At 18.7% G+C, this 16,065-nt stretch overlaps 1 pseudogene across 1 annotated transcript; it reads left to right on the top strand.

Annotated features, from left to right (window-relative positions):
• Positions 1 to 3,917: 3,917 nt before the first annotated feature.
• On the top strand, positions 3,918 to 14,610 carry LOC146526352 (cytochrome c oxidase subunit 1 pseudogene; annotated as a pseudogene). The gene is made up of 2 exons (XR_014879419.1): positions 3,918 to 3,974; positions 12,334 to 14,610. The product of XR_014879419.1 is annotated as a cytochrome c oxidase subunit 1 pseudogene (transcript).
• The last annotated feature ends 1,455 nt before the right edge of the window (positions 14,611 to 16,065 follow it).

The raw sequence follows: 16,065 nt of genomic DNA, 5'->3' as shown, positions 1-16,065 counted from the left end.
AGTAATAATTGAGACTATTAGTAATATTATTCGACCTGGAACTTTAGCAGTTCGATTAACAGCTAATATAATTGCAGGTCATTTACTTTTAACTTTATTAAGTAATACAGGTATTAATATACCTAATTATTTATTAATTATTTTAATTATTATCCAAATTTTATTGTTAATTCTTGAATCTGCCGTAGCAATTATTCAATCTTATGTAATTTCTATTTTAAGAACTCTTTATTCTAGAGAAGTAAATTAATGTCTAATCATAATCATCCATATCACTTAGTTGACTACAGACCTTGACCCTTAACAGGAGCTATTGGAGTAATAACCTTAGTAACTGGTTTAGTTAAATGATTTCATAATTTTAATATAAACTTATTATTTATTGGATATATTATCGTATTATTAACCATATTCCAATGATGACGAGATATTTGTCGAGAAGGAACATTCCAAGGAAAACATACTATTATAGTATCAAAAGGTTTACGATGAGGAATAATTTTATTTATTATTTCTGAAATCTTTTTCTTCATTTCTTTTTTCTGGGCATTTTTTCATAGAAGTTTATCCCCAAATATTGAAATTGGATCAATTTGACCTCCTACTAATATTTTAGTATTTAATCCATTTCAAATTCCTTTATTAAATACTATTATTCTTATTACTTCAGGAATTACAGTAACATGAGCTCATCACGCTTTAATAGAAAATAATTATACTCAAGTTTCACAAAGATTATTTTTAACTATTATACTTGGATTTTATTTTACTATTTTACAAGCATATGAATACTTAGAAGCTTCTTTCTCAATTGCTGATAGAATTTATGGATCTACTTTTTTTATAGCAACAGGATTTCATGGTTTACATGTAATTATTGGAACAATTTTTCTTTTAACATGTTTTATTCGTCATATTAATTTTCATTTCTCAAGAACTCATCATTTCGGATTTGAAGCAGCAGCATGATATTGACATTTTGTTGATGTAGTTTGATTATTTCTTTATATTTCAATTTATTGATGAGGAAATTAATTATTTATATAATATATTTAGTATATTTGACTTCCAATCAAAAAGTTTAATAATTTTAATATAAATAATTATATTAATATTAATAATATCTTTTATCATAATAACAATTGCTAATATTTTCATATTAATTTCACTATTAATCTCAAAAAAATCATTTCTAGATCGAGAAAAATGTTCACCATTTGAATGTGGATTTGACCCTAAATCTTTAGCTCGAATTCCATTTTCTTTACATTTCTTTTTAATCACAATAATTTTTTTAATTTTTGATGTAGAAATTGCATTAATTTTTCCAATTATCCCAACATTTTATTTAGTAAATTTTTTATCTTGATTTAAAATAAGTTTTTTTTTTATTTTAATACTATTATTAGGAATTTATCATGAATGAAATCAAAATATACTAAATTGATCAAATTAGGATTATAGTTTAATTAAACATTTGATTTGCATTCAAAAAATATTGAATTTTATTCAATTTATCTTAAATAAGAAGCAATTTGCATTTAATTTCGACTTAAAAGATAGAGTTAATAACTCCTTATTTATTAATTGAAACCAAAAAGAGGTATATCACTGTTAATGATAAAATTGAATAAAAATTCCAATTAGAAATATATTGTAATTAAGCTGCTAACTTAATTTTTAGTGATTTATTATCATTAATATTTCTTTTAATTTAATTTATATAGTTTATTAAAACATTACATTTTCATTGTAAAAATAAAAAATTTTTTTTTTATAAATAAATTCTTATTTAAAGATTTTTTAATCACCTTAATATCTTCAATATTATACTCTTTATTTAAGCTATTTAAATTAAATTATTAAAAAAATAAATATAAATATTATTCATAAAATAAATCTAAATAAATAAATTTTAAAATTATTTATTTGATAAATATAATAAATAATAGAATTATTTTTTATAATATAAAATAATCCTTGTCCTCTATATATTTCTCTTCAACCTAAATCAATATTTTTATATAATATTTGCCCCATTTTTAAATAAAAATAATTTATCCCATATGTAGATAAATTTGGTAAAAATCATATTATAACATAAAAATATCTTAATTCATAAAAACATAAAAATTTATTTAGTGAATAAATTTTTATATTTCTAATTAAATAACCTAATAATAAACCAAATAAAGTCACATAAATAACTATTATTTTTAAATTAAAAGGCAAATAAATTATATAAGGATAACAAAAAATTATTCATCTTAATATTCTCCCCGAAACTAATCTTATAAATAATAAAATAATTATACTTTTTAATATAGTATAATCCTCATCATATAAATTATAAATTGATAATAAATTAAAATCATTAATTATTAAATATATTAATAAACGAATAGTGTAAAATATTGTTAATCCAGTTGAAAAATAATATAAAAAAAAAATCAATATATTTAAATTTCTTATTCTTACTATTTCTAAAATAATATCCTTAGAATAAAAACCTGCTAAAAATGGAATTCCACATAAAGCTAAATTTGAAATATTTAAACATAAAGAAGTTATTGGAATATAAATTCTAATTCCCCCTATTATTCGAATATCCTGATTATCATTTATTATATGAATAATTACCCCGGCACATATAAATAATAAAGCCTTAAATATAGCATGAGTTAATAAATGATAAAAAGCTAAATCATTAAATCCTATTCTTAAAATTCTTATTATTAAACCTAATTGTCTTAATGTTGATAAAGCAATAATTTTTTTTAAATCAAACTCATAATTAGCACAAATTCCTGCTATTAATATTGTTAAAGAAGATAATAATAATAAAATTTTTAAAAAAATTATTTCAACTAATAAATTATTAAAACGAATTAATAAATAAACCCCAGCTGTTACTAATGTAGAAGAATGAACTAAAGCAGAAACAGGAGTAGGTGCTGCTATTGCAGCAGGTAATCATGAACTAAATGGAATTTGAGCTCTTTTTGTTATAGCAGCAATAATAATTAATAAACCAATAAATTTTATTGAAAAATCATGTATTATTAAATTTAAATAAAAAATATAATTTCAACTTCCATAATTTATTATTCATGAAATCAATAATAAAATTATTACATCACCAATTCGATTAGATAACGCTGTCAATATTCCAGCATTATAAGACTTCATATTTTGATAATAAATTACTAAACAATATGAAACTAATCCTAAACCATCTCACCCTAATAAAATTCTAATTATATTTGGTCTAATAATTAACAAAATTATCGAGAAAACAAATATTAAAACTAAATAAATAAATCGATTTAAATTTAATTCTGATCTTATATATCTTTTTCTATAATAAATAACTGAAGAAGAAATTAAAGAAACAAATATTATAAATAATAATGATATTCAATCTAATAAAATTGATATAACAATTCTTATAGAATTAAAAGAAATAATCTCCCACTCAAAAAAAATTACTAAATTATTTATAATAAAATAAATTACTATAAAAAAATTAATTAATATAAAAAAAAAAAAAAAAAAAAACTAATAAGACAAATAGAATATTTTTTAATAACTTAAAATGATGATAAATATCATATTTTTGACTCCACAAATCAATATTTTTATTAAATTATTTAAGTAAAATCAAATTATTCTATAATCAATTTTTATAACTAAAATATTTAATGGTAATCAGTGCAATATTAATATTAAATATTCTCGAGAAGTTCCTCTATAAAATCTATAAATTCTTATATTATACTTTCCATGTTGAGTAAAAGAATATAAGTATAATCTATATCCAGCTCTAAAAAAAGAAATTATTATAAGTATAATTATTCTTCACCAAGATCATCTAACTAATCTATTAATTAAACTAATTTCTCCTATTAAATTTAATGATGGAGGAGCTGCTATATTTGAAGATATTAATAAAAATCATCACAATCTTATTGAAGGTATAAAATTTATTATCCCTTTATTAATAAATATTCTTCGTCTATTTAATCGTTCATAATTAATATTAGATAAACAAAATATTCCAGAAGAACATAATCCATGACCAATTATTAAAATATAAGAACCTAAAAATCCTCAATAATTTATTGTTATCAATCCCCCAATTACTAATCTTATATGAGCTACAGAAGAATAAGCAATTAAAGATTTTATATCAATTTGACAAAAACATTTTAATCTAATAAAAAATCCTCCAATTAATCTTATTACTACTCAAATATATCTTCATCTTAAATTTATTTTTTGTAAAATTATTAATATTCGTAATAATCCATATCCCCCTAACTTTAATATAATTGCAGCTAAAATTATTGAGCCAGAAATAGGAGCTTCAACATGAGCTTTTGGTAATCATAAATGAACAAAATATATAGGTATTTTTACTAAAAAAGCAAAAATTAATCTTAAATATAATATAATTAAATTATAATCATAAAATTTTATTATATATATAATTATAAAATTTATTTCCTTATAAATATAAAAAATTCCTATTAATAAAGGCAAAGAAGCAAATAATGTATAAAATAAAAGATATATACCAGCTTGAATTCGCTCAGGTTGATACCCTCATCCAATAATTAATATTAAAGTAGGAATTAATCTTCCCTCAAAAAATAAATAAAATAAAAATAAATTTATAGTTCTAAAAGTTAAATATAATATTAATATTAAAAAAATAATATTAAATAAAAATAAATTTTTAAAAAAATTATTTTTATTTAATCTTTCTCTAGCTATAATTATTAAAAATGTAATTCAGATTCTTAATAAAATTAACCCATATGAAATTATGTCACAACCTAATATATAACTTAAATTAAAAAAATTTATAATAGAAACTCTTATATTTATAAATATAAACATTATAAATATAAATATAAACTGAACCATTCAAAATATATTATATTTTAAACATATTGGTATTATAAAAATTATTATTATTAAATATTTTATCATTAAATTAAATTAAAACTTTGAAAATAATCATTCCCATGAGTTCGAATTATTGAAACTAAAATTGATAAACCTAAAGCCCCTTCACAAACTGAAAAAACTAAAAAAACCATTAACATATATATATTATAATCAACTATTATTAAATATAATAATATAAAAAAAAAAATTCTTAAAACAATAAATTCTAATCTTATTAAAACAATTAATAAATGTTTTTGTTTTGAAACAAAAATTATATTTCCAATAAAAAATATAATAATAATTAAACTTATATTTATCATTTGTTTTTATAGTTTAAAAAAAAACTTTGGTCTTGTAAACCAAAAATAAGATTTTTCTTTAAAAACTTCAAAGAAAAAGATTATCTTTATCTATAATCTCCAAAATTATTATTTTTAAAAAAACTATTCTTTGAAATTATAAAAATTTTTTTATCTAATTTAATTATATTTATTTCTTTTTTTATATTTTTTACTAATAACCCTTTATCAATAGGATTATTTATTTTAATTCAAACTTTATTAACTTGTATTTTATCTGGAATAATAATCAATACTTATTGATTCTCATATATTTTATTCTTAATTTTTTTAGGAGGTTTATTAGTTCTATTCATTTATGTTTCAAGAATTGCTTCTAATGAATTATTTAAAATTTCAATCTTTAATAAAATTTTTATAATATTAGGAATTATTTTTTTATTTATATTATCATTTTATTTTAAAAATAATTTATTTTGAATAAATTTATATTTTAATGATGAAATATTAAATTTTTTTAATTTATTTATATTTTCAAATAATGAATATAATTTTAATTTAACAAAATTATATAATGAACAAACTTATTTTTTAATAATAATATTAATTATTTATCTATTTATTACTCTTATTGCAGTAGTAAAAATTACAAATATTTTTTTTGGACCTTTACGTTCAATTATATAATTTTAATTACTAATGATAAATTTATTTAAACCAATTCGAAAAATTCATCCTATTATAAAAATTATTAATGGATCTTTAATTGATTTACCTTCTCCATCTAATATTTCTTCATGATGAAATTTTGGATCTTTATTAGCTTTATGTTTAATAATTCAAATTATTACAGGATTATTTTTAACTATATATTACTCAGCAAATATTGATATTTCTTTTTATAGAGTAAATTATATTTGTCGAAATGTTAACTATGGGTGATTAATTCGTACTTTACATGCTAATGGAGCATCTTTTTTTTTTATTTGTATTTATTTACATATTGGACGAGGAATTTATTATGAATCTTTCAATTTAAAATTAACTTGACTAGTGGGAGTAATTATTTTATTTTTACTAATAGCTACAGCTTTTATAGGTTATGTTTTACCTTGAGGTCAAATATCTTTTTGAGGGGCTACAGTAATTACTAATTTATTATCTGCAATTCCATATTTAGGAAATATATTAGTAAATTGAATTTGAGGAGGATTTGCTGTTGATAATGCAACTTTAACTCGATTTTATACATTTCATTTCTTATTTCCATTTATTATTTTAATATTAACTATAATTCATTTATTATTTCTTCACCAAACTGGATCTAATAACCCTTTAGGAATTAATAGAAATTTAGATAAAATTCCATTTCACCCATTTTTTACTTTTAAAGATTTAATTGGATTTATTGTATTAATTTTTTTTTTATCTTTATTAACTTTAACAAATCCATATTTATTAGGAGATCCTGATAATTTTATTCCAGCTAATCCTTTAATTACCCCAATTCATATTCAACCAGAATGATATTTTTTATTTGCTTATGCAATTTTACGATCAATCCCTAATAAATTAGGAGGTGTAATTGCTTTAGTTTTATCCATTTTAATTTTAATTATTCTACCATTTACTTTTAATAAAAAAATTCAAGGTATTCAATTCTATCCTTTAAATCAAATTTTATTTTGATTTTTAATTATTACTATTATTTTATTAACTTGAATTGGATCACGACCAGTAGAAATACCTTATATTATTACAGGACAAATTTTAACTTTAATTTATTTTTCTTATTTTATTATTAACCCAATTTTAAATAAATTTTGAGATAAATTAATTTTTTACTAATTAATGAGCTTGTTTAAGCATTTGTTTTGAAAACTTAAGAAAGAATAAATATTCTATTAATTTATACTAAATTTATTTTATTAATTTAATAATATTTTTAAACCTAAAAAAAATAATAAATAATTTAAAGAAATAGGTAAATATCTTTTTCAACATAAATATATTAATTTATCATAACGATAACGAGGTAAAGTACCACGAACTCAAATAAAAAAAAAAGAAATAAATACTAACTTCAAATAAAATAATAAATTTAATTCATAACCTCCTATATTAAAAATAATAAATAATATTCTTATAAATAAAATTCTTGAATATTCAGCTAAAAAAATTAAAGCAAATCCCCCTCTTCTATATTCAATATTAAATCCTGAAACTAATTCTCTTTCCCCTTCTGCAAAATCAAATGGAGTTCGATTAGTTTCAGCTAATATCGAAGAAAATAAACATAATCTTAATGGAATTATTATAAAAATAAATCAATTTAAAAATTGATATTCTCTAAATTTAATTAAATTTAAATCTATAATTATAATAATTCTTGATATTAAAATTAAAGATAATCTAACTTCATAAGAAATTGTCTGAGCAACTGCTCGTAAACCTCCTAATAACGAATAATTTCTATTTGAAGATCAACCAGCAATTAATAAAGTATAAACCCCAACTCTTGTGCAAGATAAAAAAAATAATAAACCTAAATTAAACATAATTATATTAAATAAATAGGGAATCACTATTCAAATAATTAATGATAATATAAATCTAATAATAGGAGAAAAATAATAAGAAAAATAATTTGAATAATTTAAATATACTTGTTCTTTTGAAAATAATTTAATAGCATCAGAAAAAGGTTGTAAAATTCCTATAATTCCTAATTTATTAGGTCCTTTACGAATTTGAATATATCCTAAAACTTTTCGTTCTAATAAAGTTAAAAAAGCAACCCCAATTAAAACCCCAATTAATAAAAATAAACCCCCAATTATAATATTAATAACATCAATTATTATCAATACTATCTATATAATAAATTATATATAAATGAATTCTAAAATCATTACATTTTTCTGCCAAAATAGTTTATATAAATATTAATAATATTCTTAAAATTAAATTATTTATAATATTTGATCCTTTCGTACTAAAATATTTTTTTTTTATTAAAAGATAGAAACCAACCTGGCTCACACCGGTTTGAACTCAGATCATGTAAGATTTTAATGATCGAACAGATCAAAATTTTAAACTTTTGCATTTAAATTTTATCTTAATCCAACATCGAGGTCGCAACCTTTTTTTTTTATTTGTACTAAAAAAAAAAATTACGCTGTTATCCCTAAGGTAATTTTTTCTTATAATCATAATTTATGGATCATTTATTCAATTATTTATGTTTATTTTTTAAAAAAAAGTTATTTTAATTTTTCTATCACCCCAATAAAATAATTACAATTATTTAAATTTATTATTATATATTAAATATTAAAAAATTATAATTATAAAACTCTATAGGGTCTTCTCGTCTTTTTAAATTATTTTAACTTTTTAATAAAAAAATTAATTTCAATTTTTAATTTAGAGACAGTTTATATTTCATCAAATCTTTCATACAAGTCTTCAATTAAAAGACTAATTATTATGCTACCTTTGTACAGTCAATATACTGCAGCCCTTTAATTTTTAAATCAGTGGGCAGATTAGACTTTAAATTATTAATCAAAAAGACATGTTTTTGATAAACAAGTGAATATAAAAATTTGCCGAATTCCTTTAAATTAATTTTAATTTAAATTTAATATGTAAAAATTTAATATACTAATTTTATCATTATTTCTAATTTTTTTCTGTTATAAATTATATTTTTATAAAAATTTAAATATAATTTTAAATTTTATTTTTTCTTTTTAAAATTTTTTATAATAAATTTTATTTTATAAACAATATAAATTTTAAAAATTTTAAATTTAATTTAATATATATATATATATATATATATATATATATATATATTATAAAAATTTAAATTAAAGCTTATCCCTTAATATATTTAATTTTAAAAATTTTTTAATTAAATAAAAAATTAAAAAATATTTTAAATTTAAAATTAAATTTTTTTCTAAAAAAACTAGATATATTTAAAAACGATTAACATTTCATTTCAAATTAATTATTTAAAATAATTATTCAACATTAAATTTTTTAATTAATTAACTCTTTTAAATTCGAGATTTTTTTAACTAATAAATATTTTTTAATAAACTCTGATACACAAGATACAATAATTAAAATTTACTTTTTAATTAATTAATTTTTCAAATTTATTTCAAATTTCTTTTTCAATACTATTTTATTATAAATAATTATATTTTTTCTCTAAAAAATACTTTAACATCCCCCAATATTAAAAATTTTTTTATTAAATATAATTTTTTTAATTTTTCCCCTCAAATTAATTATTTATTATAATATCTTTTCAATGTAAATGAAATACTTTATTCAAGCTCTAATTTGATCATTCTAGAAACACTTTCCAGTACCTCTACTTTGTTACGACTTATTTCAATTTTTAAATGAAAGTGACGGGCAATATGTACATATTTCAATTATTAATCATTTTAACAAACTAATTAAAATTACATTTAAATCCACCTTCAATTTTATATTAAAAAATTTATTTTCGTTTAAATAAATTTATTGTAATCCATCTTAATCTTAATTATAATCTGCATCTTGATCTGAATTAATTTATATTTAAAATTTTAAAATATTATTTTTATATAAAAATATTTTTTTAACAATGATATACAAAATTTTTTATTAAGTAAATTTATTCGTGGATTATCAATTACTAGACAGATTCCTCTAAATGAACTAAAATACCGCCATTTTATTTAAGTTTCAATATTTATTATTTACTATTTTAGTATTTAAAATTAAATTTTTAATAATAGGGTATCTAATCCTAGTTTATAATAAAATTTACTAAATCATAATTTTTATATAAATTTTAATTAAATTAAAATTTCACCTTATAATTTAATATTTTTTAAAATAATATTATTATTTATTATTTACTGAATTAATTTAATTTAACTTTTGTTTAACCGCAACTGCTGGCACAAAATTAGTTATTAATTTTTTTATTACTAAATCTTAATTTCTTAAATTTTTAATATTAATTACTACAAAACATTATTAATTATTTTTAAAATAATTAAAATTATTCACTAAAATTTATATGTAAAATAAATTAAAAATAAATTATTTAAAATATAAAATTTTATCTATTATTATAAAATTTTATATAGAATTTTTTTTTTTTTTTTTATAAATTAAATTTTTAATTGTATATATTTATATATATATAATAATAAATTTAATTAATATATATATATAAATTAACATTAATTATTAAATTTTTAATATTTCTATTTCTCCTATTTTTATAATATCCATATTGAAAATTAAAATATATAATAAACAATTATTAATTAATTAAAAAAAAAAATATTATAAATATAATATTAATTAAATAATAATTTATTAATTTTAAAAGTAATAATATATTAAATTATTTAATATAATATTTAAATTAATAATTAATAAATTAATTTATATATATATATATATTTATAAATACACACGTATATATTTGAATATCTTTTATTTTTTTTTTATTTAAATATAAATTTTATTTAACTATATATATTAACCATATTTAATATTTTTTATATTAAATATTATAAAATTTAAAAATAAGCTAAAATAAGCTTTTGGGTTCATACCCCAAATATAAAGGAAATCCCTTTTTTTTAAAAATAAAGTGCCTGATAAAAGGATTATTCTGATAGGATAAATTATGTAATTTTTTACCTTTATTATATTTTATAGAATTAAACTATATCTAATAATTTCAAAAATTATTGTGCATCTTACACTAAAATATAATTTTTATATAGTGAATTTAAATTCGTCTTTAGAATATTTTATTCTTATTTTTTATTTTATTAATTAATAATTCAAATAAAATATTTTTCTTATTTATTTTATTTTTCAGAACTATAATTTCTATTTCATCAAATTCATGATTAGGATGTTGAATTGGTTTAGAAATTAATTTACTTAGATTTATCCCCTTAATCTCTTCCCCCAATAATTTATTAAATTCAGAAGCTTCCTTAAAATATTTTCTAACCCAATCTATTGCATCAATTAATTTTTTATTTTCTATTTTATTAAATTTATTTTTTATAAAAATATTTATTAATGATTTTTTATCGATTATTATAAATTCCGCAATATTAATAAAAATAGGTTCTGTTCCTTTTCATTTTTGATTTCCTAATATTATAGAAGGATTATCATGATTTAATAGATTTATTTTAATAACATGACAAAAAATTTCACCAATAATTTTATTATCTTATAATATAAATTTTAATTTTTTAATTTTTATTATAATTTTTAATGTTATAATTGGAGCTATAGGAAGATTTAATCAAACTTCTTTACGTAAATTAATAGCTTTTTCTTCAATTAATAACATTGGTTGATTAATTTCAGCTTTATTAATTAGAGAAAATTTATGATTAATATATTTTTTATTTTATTCAATATTTTTATTTATTTCATGTTTTTTATTTTATATTACCAATATTTTTTATATAAATCAATTATTTAATTTTAATTATAATTTCTTAATTAAATTTTCAATTATAATTAATTTTTTATCATTAGGAGGATTACCTCCATTTTTAGGATTTTTTCCTAAATGAATTATTATTAATTTTTTAATTAATAATAATCTTATTATTATTAATTTTTTTTTTATTATAAGTAGATTAGTAATATTATTTATTTATATTCGAATTATTTACTTTTCATTTATATTTTTTTCTTTAAAATTAAAATGAATTAAAATTTTTATTAAAAATAATTTATTTTTTTTAATTTATTTTTTTAATTTTCTTTCTTTATTAGGTATAATTATTAGAACTTTATTTTTTATTTAATTTAAGGTTTTAAGTTAAATAAACTAATAATCTTCAAAATTATTTATAAAGAAATTCTTTAAGCCTTAAATTAATTTATCAAGTTTTAATAATTTTATTATACCTTAAAATTTGCAATTTTAAATCATATTTGAATATAAAACTTAATAAAAGAGAAATTTCTCGTTAATAAATTTACAATTTATCGCTTATATACTCAGCCATTTTATTAGCGAAAATGACTTTTTTCAACAAATCATAAAGATATTGGAACTTTATATTTTATTTTTGGAATTTGAGCAGGAATAGTTGGAACATCTCTTAGTATTTTAATTCGAATAGAATTAGGAAATCCAGGATCATTAATTGGAGATGATCAAATTTATAATACTATTGTTACAGCTCATGCTTTTATTATAATTTTTTTTATAGTTATACCTATTATAATCGGGGGATTTGGAAATTGACTAGTTCCATTAATATTAGGAGCTCCTGATATAGCTTTCCCCCGAATAAATAATATAAGATTTTGACTTTTACCTCCATCATTAATTTTATTAATTTCAAGAAGAATTGTAGAAAATGGAGCAGGGACAGGATGAACTGTTTACCCCCCTTTATCATCTAATATTGCTCATGGAGGTTCCTCTGTTGATTTAGCTATCTTTTCTTTACATTTAGCTGGAATTTCCTCAATTTTAGGAGCAATTAATTTTATTACAACTATTATTAATATACGAATTAATAATATATCATTCGATCAATTACCCTTATTTGTTTGAGCCGTAGGTATTACAGCTTTATTATTACTTTTATCTTTACCAGTTTTAGCTGGAGCTATCACTATATTATTAACTGATCGAAATTTAAATACATCATTTTTTGATCCTGCAGGAGGAGGTGATCCTATTTTATATCAACATTTATTTTGATTTTTTGGACATCCTGAAGTATATATTTTAATTTTACCCGGATTTGGAATAATTTCTCATATTATTTCTCAAGAAAGTGGAAAAAAGGAAACTTTTGGATGTTTAGGAATAATTTATGCTATAATAGCAATTGGATTGCTAGGATTTATTGTATGAGCTCATCATATATTTACAGTAGGAATAGATATTGATACTCGAGCATATTTTACTTCAGCTACTATAATCATTGCAGTTCCAACTGGAATTAAAATTTTTAGTTGATTGGCAACTTTACATGGAACACAAATTAATTATAGTCCTTCAATATTATGAAGTTTAGGATTTATTTTCTTATTCACAGTAGGAGGATTAACAGGTGTAGTTTTAGCTAATTCCTCAATTGATATTACTCTTCATGATACTTATTATGTAGTAGCCCATTTTCATTATGTTTTATCTATAGGAGCTGTATTCGCTATTCTAGGAGGTTTTGTTCATTGATATTCCCTATTTACCGGATTATTATTAAATCCCTATTTATTAAAAATTCAATTTATTTCCATATTTATTGGTGTTAATTTAACATTTTTTCCTCAACATTTTTTAGGATTAGCTGGTATACCCCGTCGTTATTCTGATTATCCAGATAATTTTATATCATGAAATATTATTTCTTCATTTGGTTCATATATTTCATTATTTTCCATAATTTTAATTATTATTATTATTTGAGAATCAATAATTAACCAACGAATAATTCTATTTTCATTAAATATACCATCCTCTATTGAATGATATCAAAATTTACCTCCTTCTGAACATTTCTTATAATGAACTTCCTATTTTAAGAAATTTCTAATATGGCAGATTATATGTAATGGATTTAAACCCCATTTATAAAGGAATATCCTTTTTTTAGAAATGGCAACCTGATCTAATTTAAATTATCAAAATAGAGCTTCCCCATTAATAGAACAAATTATTTTTTTCCATGACCATACATTAATTATTTTAATTATAATTACAATTTTAGTAGCATATTTAATAATAAATTTATTTTTCAATAATTATATTAATCGATTTTTATTAGAAAGTCAAATAATTGAATTAATTTGAACTATTTTACCAGCTATTACTTTAATTTTTATTGCACTTCCATCATTACGATTATTATATCTTTTAGATGAAACTTAATAATCCTTTAATTACATTAAAATCAATTGGACATCAATGATATTGAAGATATGAATATTCTGATTTTTAATAATATTGAATTTGATTCATATATAATTCAATCTAATGAAAATTTAAATAATTTTCGACTTTTAGATGTTGATAATCGTATTATTTTACCTATAAATAATCAAATTCGTATTTTAGTTACAGCTACAGACGTAATTCACTCGTGAACAATTCCGTCATTAGGAGTAAAAATTGACGCTAATCCAGGACGATTAAATCAAACTAGATTTTTTATTAATCGTCCTGGAATTTATTATGGTCAATGTTCTGAAATTTGTGGAGCAAATCATAGTTTTATACCTATTGTTATTGAAAGAATCCCTATAAAAAACTTTATTAATTGAATTAATAATTATTCATTAGATGACTGAAAGCAAGTACTGGTCTCTTAAACCATTTTATAGTAAATTAGCATTTACTTCTAATGATAAAGAATTAGTTAATAAATAACATAAATATGTCAAATTTAAATTATTACTTTTTGTAATATTCTTTTATTCCTCAAATAATACCTATCAATTGAATAATTTCATTATTATTTTTTATTTCTATTTTTATTAGTTTTATAATTATAAATTATTTTATTTTTAATTATAAAAATAATTTTAATTTTAAAAAAATTAATAAAAATAATTTAAAAAAAAAATTTTGAAAATGATAAATAATCTTTTCTCAATCTTTGATCCTTCAACAAATTTATTTAATTTCCCATTTAATTGAATTAGAACATTTATTGGATTATTATTTATTCCTTTTTCTTTCTGATTTTTTCCTAATCGTCATTATTTATTATGAAATTTTATTTCAAATAAACTTCATAATGAATTTAAAACTTTATTAGGACCAAATAGAATTAATGGATCAACTTTTATTTTTATTTCATTATTCTTTTTTATTTTATTTAATAATTTTTTAGGTTTATTCCCATATATTTTTACTAGAACAAGTCATCTTAATATATCCCTTTCATTATCATTAACATTATGGTTAAGATTTATAATTTATGGATGATTAAATAATACACAACATATATTTATTCATATAATTCCTCAAGGAACACCAACTATTTTAATACCTTTTATAGTAATAATTGAGACTATTAGTAATATTATTCGACCTGGAACTTTAGCAGTTCGATTAACAGCTAATATAATTGCAGGTCATTTACTTTTAACTTTATTAAGTAATACAGGTATTAATATACCTAATTATTTATTAATTATTTTAATTATTATCCAAATTTTATTGTTAATTCTTGAATCTGCCGTAGCAATTATTCAATCTTATGTAATTTCTATTTTAAGAACTCTTTATTCTAGAGAAGTAAATTAATGTCTAATCATAATCATCCATATCACTTAGTTGACTACAGACCTTGACCCTTAACAGGAGCTATTGGAGTAATAACCTTAGTAACTGGTTAGTTAAATGATTTCATAATTTTAATATAAACTTATTATTTATTGGATATATTATCGTATTATTAACCATATTCCAATGATGACGAGATATTTGTCGAGAAGGAACATTCCAAGGAAAACATACTATTATAGTATCAAAAGGTTTACGATGAGGAATAATTTTATTTATTATTTCTGAAATCTTTTTCTTCATTTCTTTTTTCTGGGCATTTTTTCATAGAAGTTTATCCCCAAATATTGAAATTGGATCAATTTGACCTCCTACTAATATTTTAGTATTTAATCCATTTCAAATTCCTTTATTAAATACTATTATTCTTATTACTTCAGGAATTACAGTAACATGAGCTCATCACGCTTTAATAGAAAATAATTATACTCAAGTTTCACA

The sequence above is a fragment of the Heliconius melpomene genome, unplaced genomic scaffold (genome assembly GCF_056956725.1).
Source record: "Heliconius melpomene rosina isolate 202511_hmr_F unplaced genomic scaffold, ASM5695672v1 ptg000066l, whole genome shotgun sequence".
In the NCBI taxonomy this organism is placed as follows: Eukaryota; Metazoa; Arthropoda; class Insecta; order Lepidoptera; family Nymphalidae; genus Heliconius; species Heliconius melpomene.
This window is presented reverse-complemented; position numbering and strand designations above follow the sequence as displayed.